Source organism: Tamandua tetradactyla, chromosome 1, assembly GCF_023851605.1.
Source record: "Tamandua tetradactyla isolate mTamTet1 chromosome 1, mTamTet1.pri, whole genome shotgun sequence".
Lineage (NCBI taxonomy): Eukaryota > Metazoa > Chordata > Mammalia > Pilosa > Myrmecophagidae > Tamandua > Tamandua tetradactyla.
In genome coordinates, this window is record NC_135327.1 from 32,057,897 (window position 1) to 32,066,558 (window position 8,662).

Consider the following 8,662-nt stretch of genomic DNA (forward strand, 5'->3'; position numbering starts at 1 on the left):
TTGGGGGTTGGTGCCCCTTGTTAAGGTTATGAACCATCTCGGTCGTTCTATTTTGTGAGTGTTTCATGACCCCATTTGGTGCAATGGTATTCGTCTTTCCTTTGACAGTCCGGAATTCCCTTCTCGGGACAGGCATAATGGTCAGTATGCTGTAAGCTCCTTCTTGGGGAAGGATGCCACACCCATATTTTTAAATTATAACTGGCCCTCCCCATCCATACCCCCGGTTAGAGTTCCCTTGATTCCCAAACAATTGGCAGAGATCAAATTGGAAGGTCGGTTGGGACGGAATGGTGGTTTTAGCGACCACGATCCCATCCACCGTTCTAGTGAGTTCCCAGGTATAGTTCATAACCTGGTGAGGGCTTTTACCCACCACCCCTGCCTGGGTTATCAGGAGGACCCAGAGGGATTTTTTGAGAGTCTTATCTTTAGAGCATCCTCCGTCCACTAGATGGCCCATTTTTTGAGGATCTGGTCCGAGGCGGTCTTTTTTTATCTGGGTGCGATGAATCCAGTGCCGTTTTCCTGTAACTTTCACTGCCGTTGGGGTTGAGAGGATCACTGGCAGGGGTCCCGTTCACCGGGCTTCCAAGGTGGCTGGCTGAAGCTTCTTTATCCAGACCAGGTCTCCAGGCTGCACCTGAAATAGATCTTTTTTTATGGGCAGGATTTCTTGGTCCCGGATGGGCTCCCTTCACCAGTTCCTGAGTTTGCTGGGTGGCAGACTACAGGGCCTGTAACGATTTTAGAAGAGAATGGTTATTTAATTCAGCTATTTTTTCTTACTCCAATTTAGGGATTAGTGGGGGTGGTCACCCGAACATGATTTCATATGGGGTAATTCCCTTAACATAGGGAGTACACCTAGTTCTTAGGACGGCAAATGGAAAGAGACTCACCCAGTTTTTTGCCAGTCTCGAGCTTTAGTTTATTTAAAGTTTACTTTGTTATTCTATTCATTCTTTCAACTTGCCCTGAACTCTGTGGCTTATAAATACAATGTAATTTCCATTTGATATTTAATATTTTTGCTAACGATTGGGTAACTTGGGCAATGAATGCCGGCCCATTGTCGGACCCCATTGCAGTCGGGAGGCCAAATCAGGGGACAATTTCAGAAATTAGTTTTTTTACTACTATTTGTGCTGTTTCGGTTCTGGTAGGAAACGCCTCAGTCCATCTGGAGAAGGTGTTGATGAAGACTAGCAGGTTTCTGTATCCATACGGTCCAGGTAATATTTCCGTGAAGTCTATTTCCCACTCTTCCCCCAGGGCTTGTCCCCTCAGCCTGGTTCCTTGGGGCATATTTTTTCCCTCAGCCGAAATTTACCTGGGCACAGATGTGGCATCTGGACGATATCTGCCATGCTTGTTGTTGCAATCGGGGAATGTAGTAATCTCTCTGTAAGAGCTCAGTTAGTTTCATACTGCCCAGGTGTGTACTTTGGTGAACCTGAGTAACCAAATTTTTCCCCAGATGTTCTGGCACTAAGATCCTCCCGTCCTAGAGAACTTTCCAACCATCCAGATCTGTTTTAGTGCTGAGTTTTGTCCAGTCTAATCTCTTCCTTGGTATATTTTGAAGGGCTCAGCGGCACTCGCCCCGGTAAAACAGGAAGTATCTGCAGTGTCCCCACTGGTTTTTGGGCAACCTGTTTTGCTGTTTTATCAGCCAGGGCATTTCCTCTGGCAATTTGAGTTTCGGCAGTCTAATGTTCTTTGCAATGTATAACGGCTGCCCTCTTTGGCAACCAGATAGCCTCTAGCAAGGTGAATATTTCTGGTATATTTTTTATTTCCTTTCCTCCCGATGTCAAAAGTCCCCACTCCTGATGCAGTGCCCCATGTATGTGTGCTGTTGTGAAGGCATATCTCTTGTCCATGTGGATGTTAACAACCTTCCCTTTTCCCCACCTTAGAGCCTGGATCAGAGCTTTTAGTTTGGCCTTCTGGGCCAAAGTCCCATGTCTTAGGGCCTGAGCCCAGATGACCTGGTCTGCAGTTACCACCACTGCCCCTGCATACCTGATTTCCTCCAAGATGTAACTGCTCCCATCTGTATCTAATTCTTCATCAGGATTTGGCCAGGGGTTGTCAGTGAGATCAGCCCTCAGATTTGTGAGAGATTCCAAGATCTTGCGGCAGTCATGGATGGGCTCAGATGGGTCAGAAGCAAGGTGGCGGGGTTAAGAGCTGCCATTTTTAGGAAGCAGATTCTTGGGGGATCCAATAGCAGTACCTGATACTGGGTTTTCCAGGCATTTGAGAGCCATCTCTTGGGCAGGCTTCTTAGTAATGTTTCTATTGAATGAGGGGCCACTAAGTCCTGTCCCAGAGTCAATTTGGAGTCTTCTTTGACTAAAATGGCAGTGGTGGCAATGGCTCAGAGGCAGCTCGGCCACCCGGCCGCTATATAGTCTAGGCTTTTAGACAGGTAGGCAACTGGCCCCTTCCATGGTCCTAGCATTTGGATGAGGACTCCTTTTACTATTCCCTAGGTTTCACCGATGTGTAGTTGAAAAGGTTTGGACAGGTTGGGCAAGGTTAAGGCAGGGGCGCTCACAAGCGCCTGTTTCAGCATTTTAAAAGCCTTTTGCTCAGCCTCAGAACTGGTTAGAGCTTCCTCCTTCCCCCCTGTGCTAGTGTACAGGGGTTTTGCTATCTCTGTAAACCTGGGAATCCAGAGCTAGCAATATCCAACTTCCCCTAAGAACTCTCGTACCTGCCTTTTCATTTTTGGTTGGGGTATTTTTAGGATAACTTCAATCCTTTTAGAAGACAGAGCTCTTGTCCCTCTTTCTAATTCATATCCTAAGTATGTTGCTGAATGGGTGCAGAGTTGGGCCTTTTTGGCTGAGACCTGATAGCCCAAGTGGGCCAATTCCTGTAGCAAGCTTTTGGTTACCTTTTTGCAGTCCAACAGGTTATTAGCTGCCAATAGGAGGTCATTCACATATTGCAGGAGGGTTATTTCTGGATGCTCTTGTCTAAAACAATCCAGATCCTGGCTTAAGGCCTCATCAAACAGGGTGGGAGAATTTTTGAAACCGTACGGCAGCCTTTTCCCCAATGCACAGTTACCCCGGTAAAAGGCCATTGGGCTCCTTGGGGAAGGCTTGGAGGAAGGCTCCAACAGCCCCTCCACCCCCTCTAAGACCAGAGGGGAGAAAAGGACAAGAGAGGGCAACCAGCCCCTCTGTTAGCCGGGAGGTGACCTTCAGTCTCCCCATACCAGAAATGATCAAATATTTGGGGGATTATTAGACACTGGTTCAGAGTAACATTAATTCCAGGGGACCCAAAACATCACTCTGGACCACCAGTCAGAGTGGGGGCTTATGGAGGCCAGGTGATCAATGGAGTTTTAGCTCAGGTCCGTCTCACAGTTGGTCCAGTGGGCACCAGAACCCATTCTGTAGTTATTTCCCCAGTTCCAGAATGTATAATTGGAATACACAGACTGAGAAACTGGCAGAATCCCCACATTGGCTCTCTAACTCATGCAGTGAGGGCTATTATGGTGGGAAAGGCCAGGTGGAAGCCACTGGAGCTGCTCCTACCTAGCAAAATAGTAAATCAGAAGCAATACCGTATTCCTGGAGGGATTGCAGAGATTACTGCCACTCTTAAGGACTTGGAGGATGCAGGGGAGGTGATTCCCACCACATCCCCATTCAACTTTCCTATTTGGCCTGTACAGAAAACAGATGGGTCTTGGAGGATGACAGTGGATTATTGTAAGTTCAACCAAGTGGTAACTCAAATTGCAGTTGCTGTTCCAGATGTGGTATCATTACTTGAGCAAATCAAAACATCCCCTGGTACTTGGTATGCAGCTTTTGATCTGGAAAATGCTTTTTTCTCAATAGCTGCTAGTAAGGACCACCAGAAACAGTTTGCTTTCAGCTGGCAAGGTCAGCAATATACTTTCACTGCCTACATCATGGGTATATGAATTTCCAACCCTATGTCATAATCTTGTCCGCAGAGATCTTGACTGTTTCTCCCTCCCACAAGACATCACGCTGGTCCATTATATTGATAATATCATGTTGATTGGACTAGCGAACAACAAGTAGCAACTGCTCTAGACTTACTGGTAAGGCATTGCATGTCAGAGGATGGGAGATAAATCCAACAAAAATACAGGGGCCTTCCACCTCACTGAAATTTCTAGGTGTTCAGTGGTGTGGGGCATATTGAGATATCCCTTCCAAATTGAATGATAAGTTGCTGCATCTGGCCCCTCCTACGACGACCGAAAAAGAGGCACAATGCCTAGTTGGTCTCTTTCGATTTTGGCGACAACATATTCCTCATTTGGGTGTGCTACTCTGGCCCATCTATTGAGTTACCAGAAAAGCTGCTAATTTTGAATGTGGACCTGAAGAAGAGGCTCTGCAACAGGTCCAGGCTGCTGTACAAGCTGCTCTGCCACTTGGGCCGTATGATTCAGCAGATCCAATGGTGCTGGAAGTGTCTGTGGCAAATAGAGATGCTGTTTGGAGCCTTTGGCAGGCCCCTATAGGAGAAACACAACGCAAACCCTTAAAATTTTGGAGCAAAGCCTTACCATCTGCTGCAGATAACTACTCTCCTTTTGAGAAACAGTTTTTGGCCTGCTGCTGGGCCTTAGTAGAGACTGAATGCTTACCCATGGACCACCAAGTTACCATGAGACCTGAGTTGCCTATCATGAGCTGGGTGTTATCTCACCCACCAAGCCATAAAGTTGGGAGTGTGCAGCAGCACTGTATTTTAAAATGGAATTGGTATATACGAGACAGGACCAGAGCAGGTCTTTAAGGCACAAGTAAGTTATAGGAGAAAGTGGCCCAAATGCCCACTTCTGCCACCGTACCTTCTCTTTCCCAGACCAGAGTTATGGCCTCCTGGGGAGTTCCTTACAGTGAGTTGACTGATGAAGAGAAACCTCAGGCCTGGTTTATAGATGGTTCCGCACAATATGCAGGTAACACTCAGAAGTGGGCAGCTGCAGCACTACAACCCCTTTCTGGGGTGTCCTTGAAGGACAGTGGTGAGGGGAAATCCTTCCAGCGAGCAGAACTTCAAGCAGTGAACCTGGTTGTTCACCATTTCAGGTGAGGCAGTTAATAGGCACCAAAGATTTATTGACCATTTTTTAGAACAGAGAAGTGTTTTGCATATTGCAAATGTATTTTACCAGGCTCACTAGGCACTGCTCTCCTTAAAATGCTTGTAGAGGTTTTTGCTTGGTTGGTTTTGCTTGTCCAGTTTTCCTTCCTCTTTATCCTGGTAACACAATCTGTATTTTCTTTGGGGAACCAGCTGATACACACAAGCATTTATTGGGGTGGCCCATGGGGATAAGAATAGGTAGGCATTATTATTTCTAGTTTATAAAGAAGGAAACTTTATATATAGACAGTGAGGTTTATATGTGCGGACCAAGGTTGAATAGCTGGAGAATGCATGATTTGGAATTTAAACTCAGGACTAACACCAAAGGTCATGTACTTAAATGCTATCATCTAAGAATATAATAAAAATGATAATAGTGGTAAAAACCATATACCACCTGCTCTCAGGCTACATCTCTATTCCAGACCTCTCTACTTATTTGTATATTCAACTGCATATTCATTATGTCCATTTGGATGTCTAATAAGCACCTGTGATCATTTAAAAAATGTCCAAGAGTTCTTTGATGCAGCTTCCTCTAAGAGGTGAAGCTTGGTTTCCCTCTTTAAGAGGGTGGACTAACATAGTGACTGGTTTCTATCTGAGAGAATATGCTGGAAATGCTGGTGTATAGTTTCCAAGACTGCATTATAAAAGGCATTGTGGCTTCTGCCTTGTTCTGTGGGTCACTTGCTCTGTGGGAAGCCAGCTGCCATGTTAGGCCACTCAATAAGTCCCCAGAGAGAAGCTTGCATGGTGAAGAGCTGAGGCCTCCTGCCAAAAGCCATGAGAGGGCACCATCTTGGAAGTGGGTCCTCCAGTCCCAGTCAAGCCTTCAGAGGAGGCAGCCACAGCTGACATTTGAATGGCTGTTTCATGAGAGACTCTGAGGCTGAATCACCCAGTTAAGCCACCCCTAAATTCCTGGCCCACAGAATCTGTGAGATAATAAAATTTGTTTTAAACTAAGTTTTGGATGACTTTATTACACAGCAATAGATGATTATTAAAGCATCTCATAACATGTAGAAAGCTGAACTCCTAACCCTCATTCTGCAACTACAGACTTCCCTCATTCAGAAAATGGCAACATCATGAATTTTGTCACTCAGGCCAAAACCTTTCAGCCACCCTTAAAGATGGTCATAATTTACAATGTAAGTTCAATGTAAGAATGATTCCCATTGTTCCAACCTTAAAATGCAACTAAAATCTAACCACTTCTTTCCATACCTCAGTTACTACCCTGCTCCAGCACCACCATCTCTCACCAGGTGGGTTGCAATAGCAGTTGACCTTACCTCCTTTCATCCCCGGCACTCCTAGAGCCAAATCTAAATATAGTAGCTGGTAGTTTATATTTAAAGATATAAGCCAAATTATGCCAACTCCTCTGCTCCAAACCCCTTGTGATTACTCTTCCTCCAGATCTATGAATGGCTCCTTTCATTTATTTCCTTTAGTTCTTTACCCAAATATCACCTTCTTAGAGAGAGAGAGAGCTTGATTGATCCCAGAGCATTCTGCATACTATACGAGTTATGTATTTATTACTTTATTTCCTCTCTTCCCCTTAGAATGACAGGTCCTTAAAGTCAGGGACTATATCATCTGGTTCATTCACTCTTTTTGTCACCAGCATCTAGAATGATTCTTGGTACATAGGAGGTTCCCTGTAAATTTTTATTAATAAACACATAATTAGACCATGCAGGCCTCAGGTTATTTGAATAATTTAAATGAAAACTTGGATATCAGACCCTATCACACAATTTATATCAACAATATGAATGACAAAATTAAAAAAGAAGAGTTGAAGAGATCACTGTGTGCCCTGTTTTCTCAGTTTGGTATTATAGCTTTAAAGACTATGAAGATGAGGGGGCAGGCCTTCGTTATATTTAAGGAACTGGGCTCATCCACAAATGCCTTGAGACAGTTACAAGGATTTCCATTTTATGGTAAACCAATGCAACTCTAGTATGCAAAAACAGATTCTGATATAATATCTAAAATCCTTGGCACGTTTGCTGACAAAGAAAAGAAAAAAGCCAAAACTGTGGAACAGACTGCAACAACTGCAAACAAAAAGCTTGGTCTAGGAACACCAAATTCAACAGCCTAAGGAAATACAGCACCAAATCGTCAGATTCCTGATCATCCTCCAAACTATATTTTATTCCTTAATAAATTCTCTGATTAAGATATGATGTTTGATCAGTTCCCTGGTTTTAAGGAAGTCTGTTTGGTACCTGGAAGACATGACATTGCTTTTGTTGAATTTGAAAATGATGGACAGGCTGGTGCTGCCACGGATGCATTACTGGGATTTAAGATCACATCACATCATCCCTTGCTATGAAGATCACCTACGCCAAAGAATAACATTTGGGATAGTCTTCTTTAAAGGACCTGGTGCTATTTATAGTGTTTGTTTTGATAACATTTGGTCAAGCCATTTTTAATTGTTGAGGACAGGATGTAGTGAAAGCAAAATTTTGTTAAGGACTTAAAAATTATCCAGTCTTTCTTTAGCCTTAGTGAATTTTGTACAATAAACTTGTACTTGTATTTAAAACAAAATAAACACATCCAGTCTTTCTTTAGCCTTAGTGAATTTTGTACAATAAACTTGTATTTAAAACAAAATAAACACATAATTGTTTTCCTAGGAGCTTTGCTGTGCATCAGAACCCCCTGGGAGGCCAGGTGTGGCTAAGAATGTCCTTTTTGGTGTCCAGGGCACCCAGCACAATCCTAGGCACCTGGATAGAGTTTGAAGAAAACAAGATGATTGGAAGATGCATTCCTGGAATCTCTGTTGCATTTGTCTTCTAGTCTTTCAGCAAAATTTGTTATTTCTGCTTTAACAGAAGCAAGGAAAATAGTAAAATATATTGAAATTGGTTTGTTTTAAAAAAAAAAGCTCCTTTGTAGTTAGGGCAGTAAATTATAGACATAGGATTCAATATAGGCCATAAATTGAATATTTTAGTGTGAGTAGAGTTGTATCGAGTGTTCCTTTGGGGATTAGAGTTTATTTCCCAAGCTTTTGTTCACTACATCATGAGTCTTTTCAATAAAACGATCTCATTGCCTGACAGCCAGACAAGCTTTTCAGTGATACAAGAGGATTTTATCGGGTGTGGTTAACTCAGAAAATGGTTCTCTGAAGATATTTTATGACCAAATGTTTGCTAATGTCCCCTAGCAGGCCTACTTAATTTCAGAATACCTAAGAAAGCCAATAAATGTGAACTAATGGGTGCACACACATGCACATCACTGTTGTTACTCTGCTTTAAGTAGATAAAGAAATCAAGAAATGTAAACTGAAATAGGAAGCTTAAAGTTATAATGATCTTGACATTAACAGTTCTTGGTCAGATGAAAGAGATTAGAGCTGGTGGTCTTATCACATAGAGATTCAGATTTTCTTCACTTGGTATTCCATCTACCCACCCACCCACCTACCTATCCCTCCACCCACCTACCT

At 43.4% G+C, this 8,662-nt stretch overlaps 1 pseudogene; it reads left to right on the forward strand.

The window, feature by feature from the left end:
• The first annotated feature begins 6,874 nt into the window (after positions 1-6,874).
• LOC143680475 (U2 small nuclear ribonucleoprotein B'' pseudogene) lies at positions 6,875-7,551 on the forward strand (annotated as a pseudogene).
• Positions 7,552-8,662: the final 1,111 nt, after the last annotated feature.